This window comes from Camellia sinensis, chromosome 12, assembly GCF_055761805.1.
Source record: "Camellia sinensis isolate YWXY chromosome 12, ASM5576180v1, whole genome shotgun sequence".
NCBI lineage: Eukaryota > Viridiplantae > Streptophyta > Magnoliopsida > Ericales > Theaceae > Camellia > Camellia sinensis.
Genome location: NC_138972.1, coordinates 154,396,179 through 154,413,400, shown reverse-complemented (window position 1 = coordinate 154,413,400; position 17,222 = coordinate 154,396,179). Strand labels below are relative to the sequence as shown.

Genomic DNA, 17,222 nt, shown 5'->3' with positions numbered 1-17,222 from the left:
TTCAACAAATGGAATGAGTTACCAAATTTATTCACTTCCTCTATAATCTCTCATTATACTCCCAATGAGAAAGACGCAAGTCCATAAAGAAGCGGGATACCTTAATGCTCTATTGGGTTTATTGATCATTCCTTAGGCTCCCGTACGGATTGATCATTCCCTTACAATAATGAATGACAATTTCATTTGCAATGCATTTTTCATTATTTTTTCGTCAACCAAACATGGGAATGGACATTTTGATGGAATGAACAATCCATTCCAATGAACCAAACACTACCTAAGGCCTTGTTGGTTTGTGGTATAACTCACAGAAGTGTAAGTAATACCACCTCCCCCATGGTATTACTTGTACAAGACCATGAGATTATATCCCTCCCCAATCCAATGGTCATAAATAATCTTTCCATCTTATCCTAACCAAACATAATACAACTAATCCTATGGTGTATATAATCCATGGCATTACTTATCCCCACTAATCCCAACCACAATCCCATGGTATCCAATCCCCTCCTAAATTAAACGGCAATCAAACATGGCATAAATTCAACAAGTAGAAATCAAAATACTCCCTTAGTTCACTTTTTATGTGTCCAAACAAATTTCAATTTTTGGAAGTCCCACTCTATGTGTTCTAGTTTGAAAAGTCAAAAGCTTTAACCATTACTTACCTTAATACTCTTCATTAATTTATATGTTATAATTGACCGTAGATATGCTTATCACAGAAGGAAAAAAAAAAAAAAAAAAAAAAGTTCAGAAGCGATTGAGAACAAGAATCACAAGAATCATGGCTTGTAATGCCGACGTTGAAACCAGCCTACCTGATTGAAAAATGTGCTCATTTATGATAGTTTTAGAAAGAGAAGGGATACTGAAGAACGTGGTGAGATGAGATTTGAATAGTAAATACAGTTATAGAGAAGGGAAGTCATTGGCAAACAGAGCCTTGTTTATAATCCAATGGAGCCATTTTCTTATACTTGTTGTAAGTTGTAAACACAGTTATAGACAAGGAAAGTTACTGGCAAACAAAGCCTTATTTATGGTCCAATGGAGCCATTTTCTTATTCTTATTGTAAGTTGTAAACAATGCCATATTACATCACAAGTAACAAGATAGATTTATATTTTATATACATAATATGAATGAAAATGCATTGTGTATGCAAAATCAAGGGCACAAGGCAACCACCGAGATTTCTTGTCTTCTTTATTTCTTGATAAAGATTGAGTTAGGAGTTAAAAATCATGAACACACATTTGATAAATGGATATTTTCATCTGTGTATGACAGAAGTAATTAAAGTTTTATGATGAAGGGCTCCTAAAAACCCTCAAGAAAAAATTGGGCTATAAATTGAAAATATTCAAAACGAAGGACATTTTTTTAAATCTATCATTCAAGGATGTTTTCTTAAAGTTTGTGCAAAGCCAACTAAGACATAAAATGGTATAAAGGAAGTAATATCTCTACACCCACTGAAAGGGAGAGGAAGATACAAAAAGAAAAGCAGAAAAATAAAAGGGAAAATACAAAATAAATTTTTGTTGCTTATCGGGGAAAAAATACGAAGCAAAAAAAGGGAAAGGAAAAAATCAAAATCTTGTCACTTTTTTTTTATAAATAAATAGCCACACATTCAAACATATCAGGAAGATCTTAGGTTTGGATATCAAAATTGCTGAAGTCCCTAATGAGATAAATGACTCAAACAATATTGTTTTAATACTTTATATGTTTGCTAATTATGTACTAGAGACCCTCCACAAAACTTCCTGCTATTATTCCTCTTCAAGGCACCGGAAACAAATTACAAGAGATTATACTCCAGCCACTGGAAATCAATTACAATAGATTCTACTAGGTAGTACAATTGAGTATCAATCCCAATTCAAACCTTACCATTCATCCTAATACATTAAAGGGTAGTCTAAAGCGGACAACAACAATTGTGTATCATGCATATTAAACAGCTTAACAATCTAATACAATACCAAAGACCTCCAAATAAAGCACCACACTCGAATGAAAGCAATACTTGATCCAAATTGGTTGCTCAAAATTTGGTCTTGACTCAATTCTAACAAACTGCTAACATGTAAGTGAATATGGAATCAACAATTGGAACCACCAATTGAAATCAAACAGTCAAAAAAAACAAATCACAATGATCACCAGCAGATTCAAACTCAAAAACTCGATAAATTCTATCCAAAAGGAAGTCAGCACAAAACCTCCAAATCTGGGAACTTAGCGTGGTAACTGGAAAAATCAATCGCATGACGTAGGAACGTGATTTTCATTCTAGAACAATCGGGTGAATTAGGGTTTGGTACGGCGATGAGAAAAAAGTGAGAGTAAGGGATCAAGGGATAGTAAGTACCTTGGGGTTCGACTATTGCAGAGATGAGAGAGAAGAAACGTTGGAGGGAAACCCTAGTTCAGAGAGAGCACTCTCGATCAACTGGACCAAGACTACTCGACCTATCCGCCATTCTCACGAGCCTTCTCCTCCGCAGTGAGAGAGATAACTCACAGCCACTGAGCCAGAGTTTGGAAGAGAGGAATAGTTATTCAGGCGTTGTTTGGTAATTTTTTACTTTCTTATTTTTTCCTCTTTTTGGACGTAAAATACAATACTTAAATTTTTACGAAATAAATAATTAAATATCTCACATATTTTTAATTTTTTTATTACTTTTTAAAATTGTGCAAAAAATAATAGAGAGATAATAAATGTGTTTGGTTTGAATTTTTTGAATTAAGTTTTTTAAAAATTAAATTTTTTGATTTTCTTGTTTCTTATTTTTAGTGAATATTTTTAAAATTTTAAACATTTTTTTTACTTTTTTAGATGCACCTTATTTAGATGTATCTAAAAAGTAAAAAATTTGTGAAAAAATATTTTTAAAAATTAATAAATACATAAAAATATAAAAAATGTATTGAATTCTCATATTTTTTTGTATTTTTGGTATTTAGTGAATTTTTAAAAGATTTTTTTCAAATTTTTTTTACTTTTTAGGTATTTGTATGTTAGGTATGTTTAAAAATTAAAAAAATTACTCAAAATATTAAAAAAATTCAGTAAAAACAAAAAAAACAAGGAAAATAAAAAAATAGAATTTTTTGAAAAGTAATTTTGAAAAATGATAACCAAGCATGATGCGATTCAAAAAAAAAATTAAAATGTCAATAAGTTAGCTTTTAACCTTATTGTCAAAAGAGGCCTTAATCTAATTAAAATAATTGTTTTTACAAAGATATATAATTGACTTTTTTTTAATTGATTTGATAATTATAAAATAAAAAATAAAATAATTATGACTTAGATATAACATTTTATTTTATTTATTATTTAAATTTATTTTATCTTCATTAATTATTTTAGCCTCTAACCCTCCTCCCAAGACAAATCAACAGACAAGATTAGGAATCCCCAAGTTGGGTCGGTTATTCTATAAATTCCAATTAAAAATAATAATTTAATCATTAAACTTAAGAGGTTATTTGAAAAAGGAAAAATTAGTCTAAGGTCCCTCTCCCATTTTTAGTAATGGAAGAGATCCATAATATTATTTTTTAATATCTAAGGTCCCTTAACCCACACCTATCTATCACAGAGAAATTTGATGATATATCTCACTCTCTCTATCTATCTCATGCTGCTTTTCTCTCTCGCTCGTCGCAGAGTTCACTCCAACCTAAACGCAAAGTTCATGTTTCCGGCGCTGGAATAGATACCACTAAAACATACGTAGCTCCAACCTGGGCACCATTGCTGGTTGTTCTAGGTAGCGATGGGGGCTCAAAAAGAAAACATGCCCAACAAAATCTTGGCAGCTATCAAGAGGACAACTGGCGAGGGTAAGACGCTGGAGATGGAGGGACGATGATGGTGCAACAGCGAAAGAGAGAAAGAAACAATGGTGGTGCGACGGGGTGGTGAAGGGTGGCACGTTGCGACGGTGATAGTAGTGTAGCAGCAAGGCAAGACAGGACGTAGGTGACGACTGAGCGGCGACACTCCAGTAACAGCAGCAGAGGTGTCGACGATGGTCGACAAGGAGAGGTCGATGTCAATAATTGCATACCAATTGCTCTTATGATATTAAACGCTCACATTCTGCAAGAACCATCTTTGTTTATTTGTTTGTTAATGAACACAGAAAATTTAGCTTCTCAAAATTATAGCACCTTGCTGGATGGTTGAGCAATCTTTTCTATTAGTAGTACACATAACACTTGGACCATGGAAATGTTGCAGTGATTACCAAGGTTATGCATCCAAATCACTGAAGCCATCAACCCAAGTGAATTTCTTTGGTTAGGGGGAGATTTTCTCTGGGTTTGAGTAAATTTCTCTGGGTGGAGAAGGAAATTTATCTGGTTTTGAAGAATTTCTCTGAGTTGAATCCAAAGAAAAGAACTGAATTTTGTCTGAAGAGTGAAGTCTAGAGAAACTTTCAAAATTTCTCTGGAAAGTCCAGATTTTCTCTGAAGAGTGAAGTCCAAAGAAATTTTCAGAATTTCTCTGGATCAGATTTTCTCTGGGCCGAATTTTCTCTGGCCGAATTTTCTCTGGATCGATGTTAAGGGCCCTTAGACATTATGAAAATATTGAGTATTCTTTATGCTATAAAATCTTAATACCAGGGGCCTTAAAAAAAATCCCCCTTTGAAAAATGTTAGATTAGTATAGTTTTAAATTTTTTACAAAAAAATATATGAAATATAGGTTTGGGTTGAAGTAATGTAGTAAGGAGGTGATGTCACCTAAATAAAATAATTATAATCCAAATAAAATAATGTATGCCAAACAAACACTAAATTTCATTTCAAAATTATTTTTTTTAATAATTTTAAAAAGTGTGTCAAAAAATTAAACAACCTGTAATGAATTTTTAACTAAAATATTTTAGCCTTATTTGATTTGTCTATTGAGAGGTAATTTTTGAGAAATAATTTTAAAATTTTATTTGATTCAAACTTTTTTTTAAAAAGAAATAATATAAAATCACTTTTTCTCTAATTATATATCAATCAATCACTTTTTCTCGTTTATCTCTCTTTCTCTCAAGAAATTATTGGTTGGTTAAAAAACAATGCCACTTAATACTCCACGTGCACCGTAATTGGTAAAGGGATAGGGCCTATGATTTTGTATTGAGTGATTGAAGAACATAAATGGACATGGTGATTTGTGATTGGTCAGGGCATAGTCACGTGGTGCTCCCGAACTAACTAATAATTTTTCCCTTCTCTCGCATTTTATATATCAATCAATCATTTTTTCTCTCACATCTATTCAACTAAAAAATAAATAAATCATCCCAAGCTCCAAAACTCAAAAAATATTTTCAAAGCATACCATCAAATAAATTTTCAAACTTTGTAAACTCTTTCTTGGAAATTAATTTTCAAAATTGTTTCACAAATATAAACTCAAACATAATATTTGTGTTTTACTATTTGTTTTTTTTTTTTTTTTAAATGGTGTCGTTTGCTGCCACAATACCATATTGTGATTAACAATACTACAAACTCTTTCTTATCAACTAATAATTTATCCAAAAAAAGAAATTAATGGTTTAAATTCATTTCATATGTAAACCTCATATTTCATCAATTCAATCTCCACCAAATATTCGAAATAAATTCAGGATTCGTAAGAATAGGTTCTAGCATTTTTCTATTGCGATAGCAGCCTCCCAAGTGTTAAAGGTTTCGGGTTTTAATTATTTTTGTTCAATGTCTAAATAAAAAAAATTAAAAATTAAAAATAAAAAACTCATTACCTTAATTATAAATATTGAAAACTTATTTTTTATTTCGAAAGACAATAAATCTTTATTCAAAAGCTTGTAAATATCTTTACAAACAAAATTATAAGAATACTGCCCATTTTTGTAAATATCATATAAGCTTAATGGATCGGGATTAAAAAAGTATAAAAAGATAAAAATAGGCTTAAATAAGTTAATAAGATAAAATGTCAATCATAATTATTTTATTTTTTCTCTCACAAAAAATAAAAATATCAAAAAAGTTAAAAAATTCTTTTAAAACGAAACTAATCTAGCTAGGTTAAATTAGCAAAAAATGCTAAAAAGTCAGATTAAAAAATTATTCCCAATCGAACCCTAACTATCTTCTCACCTATGAAAATCGCATATGATTTTTTAGCAAATTTTGGAATTTGTTGTTTATAATTTGATCAAAAACAAAACCCACTTCTTTTTTTTTCAAAAAAAAAAAAAAAGATGCTATGAAATATCATCACGGCATCCGTAGGCCCCGGCCCCGAGCAGCGATGGAACTACATATAGACCTACAAGGGCTTGCCCCTACTTTGCACAAGATGCTCTACTATTATATATAGATTTAAGTTCAACACACCAACTTCTCCTATGAGCCCCCTTCCATCTTATAATTTTAACTATTTTCTTTAACAGTTCTTTATAATATAATAATAGTATAATATATAAAAAAATGTTATTATAAGAAATATATGATTTATTTTTTTTATGAAAGTTTAGAATATTTGTAGTGTTATGTGTAGTAAATGTTACGAGTAGTTAATTTATGGTGTGCATCTCTATAGTGAAAGTGAAAATTATGAATTATTATAGTTACGTTATGAATGGTGTAGTGTAAATTTTATGAATTATTTGTGATACAAAATGTTACAAACTATTTTGGTGAAAGAAGTTGCAATTTGTTATGATTATGCTACAGACATATATTGTGATAACGTGTATACAATATGCACCTTTTAAAAAGTGCACACCATGATAAGTCCCTAACATATTATGTTACAAAATATATTTTTAATTATATTATTCACTTTATAAATGAAATTAAGTTCACAATTTTTGTATCTCATTAGCCCAATTATTATTTATCGCTACCACAATATAAAAAATCATTGATTAGTGATGCTATAACATAATATTAATGTTACATCAAATATGTAATAAAAATAAGAGTTTATCCACTTTTCAATTAATAGCATGAAAAATCACAGTTGTTTATTGCATGAAAATCCATTGCTTTAAATCTAACCTCACTTATATTCCTATGTTTGTTTTTGGTCCCCCCCAATGATCGAATTTTGGGCCCTTCCCTGGCCCCGAGGTAGTCGGTTTGTCGGCCTGATTTAACCCAACTCATAAGAAGAGTTCCACCATTGAGGTATCAGTGGAACTCATCAACCATTCCTAGTAAGGCCTAGTTTCGATCACAGTACAACGCGAGATCTCTGTAGAGAACCACTGGAAATTATCCAACATTTCGTGCCCCCCAGGAGTCGACTTGAGTCTCTACTCTTCACCACTAGGCCACCACCTCTGGTGGTAAACAAAACCCACTTAGTTCAATTGGTTACAACCAGTGAATTATTAGTAATAAATAGAAATAGAAATTTTAAATTATTAAACAAGAAATATGAATTTTAAACAAAATATAAAAATTTATTATACTTAACTTAGTACTCAAAAAAAAAAAAAAAAAGAGTAAAAGAAGAAGAAGAAAACTTACCATTTCATTTGACTTTATTTATATTCAAATAAATCTCACTTACTATTTAATTATTAGACTTGACAAACTACTCAACTAAATTTCAACTCACGATTTAATAAGACTCTACTTACTATTTGATTAGATTTTGATTACTACTAAATTAAATCTCATTTATTATTTAATGAGACTCTACTTACTATTCGTTAATACTCTACTTATTATTCCATCAAACTTGACTTACTACTCAATAAGACTAGTACTTACTACTTCATTGGATTTCACTTACTACTCAATTAAACTCTATTTACTATTTAATAAGATTTCACTTACTACACAATGAGACTCATCATCAAACTTTTATCCATTGGACTTTAGTTATTATTCAATAAGTTTTCACTTATTACTTAATCAAACTCTGCTTACTATTTAACTAAGGGTAAATTACGTTTACACTCCCTGAGATTTGGATTTAATACATATCACCCCTTAACGTTTGAAAAATTGTACTAACCCCTCGGTCATTGTAATTATTTAGACGGAATGAAAATATTGAACTCGTACACTCTCTCTTTTCTTGCTTTGTTTTACTTCCTCTATTTTTTTTATTTTCTTTTTCCCTTTCCTTTCCTTTGCTTTTTTTATTTTTTTAATGTAATTTCCTCTATTTTTTTACATGTAATTTCCACTATTTTTTTACTAGAAGTTGTTGTCATTTATATAAGTAGGGGGTTTGTGAAATAAGACTATTAACCATGGGAATATAATTTTCAAAACGTCAGGAGGTGAGATGTAATTAGACCAAATCTCAGGAAGTGTCAATGTAATTTACCCTTTAATTAAACATGACTTATTAATCAATAAGATACCACTTCAATAAACTTAAGTTACTTGTCAATAAAATTATACTTATTATTTAATTAAACTTGACTTAAAATATTAAACTCCACTTTTCCTTTAACTACGTGAAATGGTTTTCCAACAGAATCTTAAAATTTATAAATTAAAAATATCACATACTGTTAAAGTAAAAGAGAAATAGAGACATAGATAAACTGTTACCTGGAAATTGTTTTCAATTTGTAAAATCTAAATCACGTTCATAGCGGGCCCAACGAATTGCACAGTGGAGGAAGTGGCTTAATTGTTCATGAAGAATGTGGTGATGTATTAAACAAAGCCTAAAACCATAATAAGTGACCGCAACCCTTGCTTCATTGGACAGTTTTGGATCGAGCTATTAAAACTATTAGGATTGAATCTACACTTTTCCACAAGCTTTCACCCCCAAACGAATGGGCAAATTGAGAGGGTGAATGCCTTGTTGGAGCTTTACTTGAGACACTTTGTTAGTGCCGACCTACAAGATTGGGTAAAGTTGTTGGATGTGGGCCAATTCTTCTACAACTTACAGTGAAGCGAATCTACAAACCACGGTCCATTCAAGTTAGCCATTGGGCAACAATCATTGATGCCTCACATGGTGATGACGGGCTGTACAGGAAAAAGTCCTGTTGCATTCAAGATGGCTAAAGGATGGCATGAACAAGCTAATGTGGTACGGACATACTTGGACAAGGCATCTAAGAAAATGAAGAAGTGGGCTGACAAGAAAAGACGGAAGGTAGAATTTTAAGTTGGAGACTTGGTACTAGTCAAGCTATTGCCTCGACAATTCAAGTCTCTAAGGAAGGTGCATAAAGGGTTGGTGTGGAAATATGAACGACCATTCTCTATCACAAATAAGAGGGGAAAAGTTTTCTACTAAGTGCAACTACCTTCAAGGCTTAAAATTCATCCACTATTTCACGTGAGCAACCTGAAACCTTATCATGCTGACCTGGAAAACCCAAGCCGAGGAAAGTCATCACGAGCACCAACGACAGTAATAACCTCCTACGACAAGGAGACGGAATACATGGTGGCTAATCGAGTCATTCGACGACAAGGAGTTCCTCCTTGTATGGACTACTTGGTTAAGTGGAAAGGACTACCAGAAAATGAAGCTAGTTAGGAACCGGCAGATGCTTTGTGGCAATTCCAAGAATAAATAGAAAAATTTCGCGAGGAAGATGCGACAAGGACATCATTGGCTTAGGTATGGAAGAATGTCGCGTCCTACCAAAAGCCGTAGAGAATGGCTATAAAATTTGAAACTAATCTAGAATTCTCTAGAACAGTCAAGAGATTGGTAGAACCTTATACATAATTATGCAAGCTTGTACATTATTCTTGTATATTCTAGAATAGGATATTTGAGAAGATAAGAGAGGGATCTAGAATTCTCTACATCCTTGTATCTATAGAATGTTTCTTGTAGCCTATATAAAGGGGAGGGCCACATTTGCCCAAACCATCCAAATGAATACAAAACAAACATCCTCCAAGAGTTTCTCTCTCTATAATTATTTCTTTCTCTATAAATCTTCAAGTGTGTGTGAATCTCTCTTATCTCTCTTTCAAGAAGGCTTACTTAAGTGCAAACCAGGCAGGTGCCAAGCATCTAAAGCCACACGCTTGGCTTGAAAAAACCAAGGTTGTGATAGATTGTAGTAAAGATTCACAAAAAAAATGTTGCAATATTTCATCGATTAACCCTTCCTATTGCGTTTCATCAAAATGTCTAGCAACACTAGCATGATTGTCATCCCAGAGATTATACCAGAAAAACTAACTAATCACTCTTCCATGGTCTCAACCTTTCCACGGAGGTACTGAAGTGCCTTGTTCTTTAGGTGAGGGATTACTTCTATGAGAAAAAAAAAGTCCATGCACGTCGCTAGTTGTCATTTCTGCCATGCGAACACAATTGTTATCCCGAAGCACTTGCGTTATGTTTGTCAAAGTGATTAGTAGAGTCGCTACTGTAGACACTAGTTTATTGGGGATTGAATAAAAATTATTGTTTCCTTGTTATATAAACCTATGTACTATTGTATTACAAACACAATCGAATATACAAATTCATTCAGAAATCTTACATGGTTTCAGACCGTGTTTGAAACCCTAGTCTGGTTCTTTGGTTTGTGGTCCTTCTGATCAACCCATCTCCTCTATTCGTTTTCTTCTTCTGGTCTTCGTATTCTCAGCCCTTCAACTTAGGGCTTCGATTGGTTCTTTGAAGTCGTAAGTGTTCAAATTCTTCTTAGTTCCCCAACTTGAAGTCAAGGTCAATGGCCTTCACATTCTTAATTCGACTCAGGGCTTTGATTCATCTCCTCAGGACTTCGACTCATATGGGCTTCGATTTTCTTTACGTCACAATTAAGCCTCGATTTTCCCTAGGTCGTACTCAAGCTACTCTTTGGTTCTCTCTCTTCCTCGAAGTGCTCTGTCCTATCTTTGCAAAGTTGTTTGTCTATCTCTCTCTCTCTCTCTCTCTCTTTGTGGTACATGTTCGTGAGGCTATCGGTTCTTGCCTGATCTCAAGGGACTTCGAATTCAAATTCAACTTCTGGTTTGTTGATTCTACTTGGTATTTTGGGTTAAACCTTATTTTAGGTTTATTACACTAAAACCCTTCAACTTTTGTAATATATCCTTTTTTTTGTTTGTAATAATACTACAAACTACACACATCATCGTTCGGGTAAATTAAGAATAGATGAGTGTGAATTAATCAACTTAATTGTTTTGTTTTAGATAAACCAAAATGTAAGTACCAATTCCAATTGAACTCAAACTTCATCACTTATCATAAGGTTGTTTTGATTCATCTATTGAAAGTTTTTATTATTATAAATAGTGCGGTTAGTTTCCATTTCGGTAATGGTTCAATTAGAAGCATAGAAACCCCAGCTGAATTTGAAGTTTAGAATTGTCAAGCAATTTTTTTTGGTAATTCTTCTACTTCTTTCTTTATCTTTATTATTATTATTTCTTTTGCATCCACATTTTGTCAATCGATATGGTCGTTTGGCTCATGAATCGATTGTGAATTGAATGTTAAAGGCATAGTTTGATTAATGTCGCTATTATGATCAACATTATAGTTATTATTTAGGGTAAACTATTAATAGGTCTTAATAGTTAGACTTAATTCGTATCAAGTCCTATTTAAAATAATACATCACTAAAAATTGACAATTAGTGACATTTTTGTCACGATTTTTATAAATTGTCTCTAAAACTTAAAATTAGTGAAATTTTTCTATAATGAATTTTTTAAACTGTAGCTGAAAGTTTAAAATTAGTGACTTTTTTTTAAACTATTGTTAAAATTTATATTAGTGACGCTTTTTGTGACAAAATTTTCAAACTGTCGTTGAAAATTAATAATTAGTAATATTTTTTTAATAGTGTTTAATGAAATAAATCTATCTATTAGAATCTACATGTAAGCTCCCCATGTATTTAGCCATCAGAAACAGTTGAGTTTCAAAATTATTTTTGTTGTGTTTTGCTATTGTTAATGTCATTTATTTAGTCATGAGACATTGGTGACTTGGAGCTTGGAACTTAGAGCAACATGAAAAGGCCCATTGATGGTTTATCTTAGGACTTACTCCCTAACTAGTTCCAAGGACATTTTTTTGTTCTTTGAATAATTATAAATTTTATAGTAATTTGCAAGTATTTGTTATTGTTGTGAAGGGTTAAAATTGTCATTATAGTTGGATGTTCTATAGATATGCACTTGTTACTCATCAATCCCTTTTTGTGTTGGACTAATGAAAGAAAAAAATTATCGACATAGAAATCAATCATACAATCTTATCACATCACGACTTTGTAAGGAATTTTTTTTAAGTGGACTTATATAGATCAAATAATTATATATTATATTCTGTTAAATGAAGTATGAGTGGTGTCGATTAAACTTATTAAATTATAATCCATACAAAAACATGATTGGATCATGGGCACATCTCTAATAGCACATATTTGTGGTCATGCTATGTGCACTAAAAGAATATGGGCTAAACTATATGTGTAGAGACCAGTTTAGACCTACTTATAATTTTATTATTTATGATGTGCTAATATAGAATTGGAGTGGAAGAAATAATTACGAAAAAGTCTATCGCTTAGATTGAAGATATAACCACAAAAAAATTACCGTTTAAATTAACTCTATCAATAGCGTCAAGTACGCAGCTATTATTATTTTTTTCTATTGATTTGACTAAAAATTTTAGGTTTAGATTTCTTTTGAAATCCCACGCACTCATGTTTGTGTAATCAGAAGAATTTTTCTTGGGAAATCATTCTCCATGGAATTACAAGATGAACATGTGAATTGTATTTGACTAATATTAGTTTATGTAATGTGGGACTTGTTATTAGATCTCTATTTAGGTGGTGTTTGGGAAGTGTTTTTTTTTTTGTTTGTTTTTTTGGCTAAAAAAACACTAAAAGACAAAATTGGTTAAAAAATAAAAAAAAAAACAAATCCAAACAAAATGTCACATCAAATCCATAATCATTTCACTTTTTCTCTCACAAACATCCCATCCAACTATAAAAAAATCCAACTATCTTTCCAAACACAAAAAATTTAACCTCCTAAAATAATCAAAAACTAAAAAAAACTTACTAAAATAACAACTTTCCAAACACCTACGTAGTTTCACTTTGATGTGATTAAGTACCACATCTACTTCAAGCAATAACCCTTCGTCATGGCCGTCTAGTCCTCCACAGTGGTCGTCCAGTCCTCTATAACAAATATGTCATCATCCACTTGGCCTGCTATGCCAAATCAACTTACTTTAGAACTCCGAATCATTTATGTGTCTTCCCACAATGGATCTGTATCATCTATTGACAAACAAGGTTTTCAAACCCGGACCGGACCGGCCGGTTGAACCGGGAACCGGGCCTTCTTCCAGTTCGGAAAACCCTCAAGACCCGGTGTAGGCCAAGAACTGGCCTTATTAGTGAAAACCGAAATAACCGGTGGTTCAACTGGGAAAACCGGTGAACCGATGTCGGTTCTATGGATCAACCCAATTTTTTTTTCTTTTCTTTTTCTTTCTTATATATTTATACTAGCCTATCACCCGTGCTATGCACGAGATAATTATAGATATTTATATTTGTTTTAGATTTTTTTAATATATAAATTATGTTTTTTAAGATTTTTTATAAAAATAATTTAACAATCTTATCACTAACCATAGTGTATGGGAGAAGTTGAAAAGGATAATGCAGTAACTATACACGGATTGTATGTATAATTTTTTGTATGAGGGGATTTTAAATGCTGGTCAAGGGATTTTGACCACATCAATAAATGTAGGCATGTGGAAAGACATGTGGATTGAAAAAAGTTAATAAATGCTGATTAGGAGATTTTGACCAAATCAATAACTGCAGCGGTTTTTTTTTTTAAAAATAAAAAATTTAGAAAATTCAGATTGGGATATTGAAGCTCCCACAGGCCTTGGGGGTTTAAAACCCCCCATTTCTTAATATATAGTATAGATATAGAATTATTTAGAATCATTGAACAAACTACAATCACATTTTTCTTTTTGTGAGTGTTTATGTTTATCTAACTTCAATCATATTAAAAAATAAAATTATAAACAAAAGGAGATAACTTCAATCATACAAATCAAAATTTTTTTAATGCTATCTAATCATCATCAATAATTAAAAAAATCAATCACAAATTAAGTCAATTGATAATTAAAAAACACAATACTTTATTTTTCAAAAAACATAGTGAGTAAAAAAGATCAATTACAATTTTTTTTGGTCAAAATACAATCTAATCATCATCAATAATTGGTACATTATGTAACCCTAATGAGTACAATCCATTTTGTTTTTCAAAAAATATAGTGAGTTAAAAATCAAATCACAAATTAAGTCAATTAATAGTTAAAAAAATATAATAATTTTTTTTCAAAAAACACAGTGAGTTAAAAAAATTAATTACAACTTTTTTTTTCAAAATACAATCTAATCATTATCAATAATTGGTACTTTAAAAATCAAATCGGAAAAAAAAAATCAAATCAAATCACAAATATTTTTATGCTATCTAACTGCAATCATATTTTTTTCATAAATAATTGTAAAGAAAAACCATTAAAACAGTAAATAAAAGATTAAATCACATTAAAAAAAAGAACCATTAAACAAACTATAATCATATTAAAAAAAAAGAACCATTGAACTAACTACAATCACATTTTTTTCTTTGTGAGTGTTTATATTTATCTAACTTCAATCATATTAAAAATAAAATTAAAATAGTAATAAAAAGATTAAATAACATTAAAAAAAAAAACCATTGAACTAACTACGACAATCATATTAAAAAAAGAGAGCCATTGAACAAACTACAATCACATCACATTTTTCTCATAATAAAATAAATAAAATAAAAAAAGAACTATTAAACTAACTACAATCACATTAAAAAAAAAGAATCATTCAACTAATTATAATCACATTTTTCTCTTTGTGAGGGTTTATATTTATCTAACTTCAATCATATTAAAAAATCAAAATTTAAATTAAAATAGTAAAAAAAACCATTGAACTAACTTCAACAATCATATTAAAAAAAAGTGTCATTGAACAAACTATAATCACATCACATTTTTCCCATAATAAAATAAATAAATGAAAAAAAAGAACTATTAAACTAACTACAATCACATTAAAAAAAAAAGAATCATTCAACTAATTATAATCATATTTTTCTCTTTGTGAGTGTTTATATTTATCTAACTTTAATCATATTAAAAAAAGAACCATTGAACAAACTACAATATGTTTGGTAACCATTTTATTTTCAGTTTACAGTTTATATTTACAAAAATTTTAAAAACTGTGCTAAAAACTCGTTTGGTAAAAAAATTGGTTTATAATTCTACTTCTCAGCTTATAAATTTCACCCAAAAAATGGAAACAGGAAAAACGTGTTTTCGTTGGTTTATTAAACTGGCACTGTAGCGCAAGTTACTGTAGCATACACTAACTTAATTGTTGGCATTTTGACCTTGGTTCAAATCTCCGCAGCACCCGAATTGAATTTATTTTGTCCCAACGTTAAACTAAAAGGAGTATCTCATCTTCCTCCACTTCATTCATGTTGACTTGAACTTCACAAATCAGGTCAGTCTCTCTTCTCTCTCTCTCTCCCCTCTCTTCTCTCTCTGTCTCCCCTCTCTTCTCTGTGTTCACCGACCTTGCTCTCTGTGTTCACTTAGCTTCGATTTTTTTTTTCTTTTCTAAAACATTATGTTGCAATCATGCAGATCTTTGTAGATCTATCAACAAATTGATCTTAGATCTCTCTTTTCTCTCTCGCTTGCTATGGCAGCTTCGATGACAGCTTCGATTTCATAGCAGCTTTGGGATTTCAGCTGCCATCAAATTGATGGCAGTTTTGGGATTTCATGGCAGCTGAGATCAATTTGATGGCAGTTTCGATGGCAATAAATTGATCTGTCAACAAATTGATCTCAGATCTTTGTAGAGTTGCCATAGTGGGGTTTTTTTTTGTTTTTGTTTTTCTCTGAAATGACAAATCTGTTTTGCAGATCTTTTGCAAAATTTCCGAACCACATTGTTCTCACTCTCAGGTCAGTCTCTCTTTCTCTGTTATGCAAAATTTTGGAACCAGAAATCTGTTCTGCCATGGTTGGTTGTAGATCTGTGCTACATTTTGTAGATCTGTACTATATTTTGTTCTACAGATTTTTTTCCGAACCAGAAATCTGTTCTGTAGAATTTTTTTTTGTTTGTAAATCTATTTTGGTGGAGGTTCTGCATATTTTTTTTTCTTTTGTAGATCTATGCTACATTTTGTTCTTCACTTTAAATTTGGAGTACATAATTGAAATCTGTTAGGCCTCTTGTAACTGGTCTTCACTGTAATGAAATCTGGAGAACAAATTTAATCAAGTTAAAAACTTGGGCATGCTTTCATAGATGTATTTATTAATAAATATAGCGAAGTACAGAACTCACATGGACGAATTATGAGTCTAACTCTCCCCTGAGTCTCAAAAAATTATATTTTTCAAATTTAACTCAAACCGTAATTGTAAAACACAAGCAGACAACATGAAACACAATCATATCAAATCTCACCAAGGTGGTAGTAGATTTATCTATGGAATGAGAATCACCTGCGATGACATAAAAAACATAAGGAAAAAATTTAATTTTCGTATCCTGTTTAGAAATTTCCATCTTTAACGTGGCTACTTCAATTACAACCATTTCAACCTCCTATGCCATGCAAACTACAATAAAGACCTTCAATATTTGGATCCCTTTAGTTAAAAACAGAGTATGGAAGTTTATATTTGGATCCCTTTAGGCTAGATCAATTTTTACGTTGCTTTATTTGTGGAAAGTGGCCTTTTAATTGTATTTATAGGTCCTTTCAAACATGTCTTGAGTTTTGATATATATTTCTTCTTCCTTTTTTTTTTTAAGAAAAAGAAAAAAAAAAAAAACAAACTTAATGAAGAGCATACATCCACAACTTTTCTTTTAATTATAAAAAGGGAAAACCTAATCTCACACATTGAGTGGAGTGATCTTTGGTGTCATCTTCCTTTAATAGAGCTTTAGCTCACTTTAGTATATCCTATATTCAAAAACATTATAACATATTATAATATAATAAATCATCTGATTTGCTTGAATAACAATGTCACAACTTTTAGGTTAGCAAGAATGAGAATTTGTCTATCACTTTTGTTAACTTTTTAGCTCTCTTATTGTT

At 31.0% G+C, this 17,222-nt stretch overlaps 1 protein-coding gene across 7 annotated transcripts in view; it reads right to left on the bottom strand.

The window, feature by feature from the left end:
• The window catches only part of LOC114281718 (vacuolar sorting protein 18), a 33,628-nt gene extending 30,993 nt beyond the window's left edge, over positions 1-2,635 (bottom strand). The window contains exon 1 of one of the 7 annotated variants that reach the window (XM_082900201.1): positions 2,391-2,635. The gene's annotated coding sequence lies outside the window, so the exon portion shown is untranslated. The remainder of the gene's footprint in view (positions 1-2,390) is intronic. The other 6 variants (XM_082900204.1, XM_082900200.1, XM_082900202.1 and 3 more) reach the window with 6 other exon arrangements.
• Positions 2,636-17,222: the final 14,587 nt, after the last annotated feature.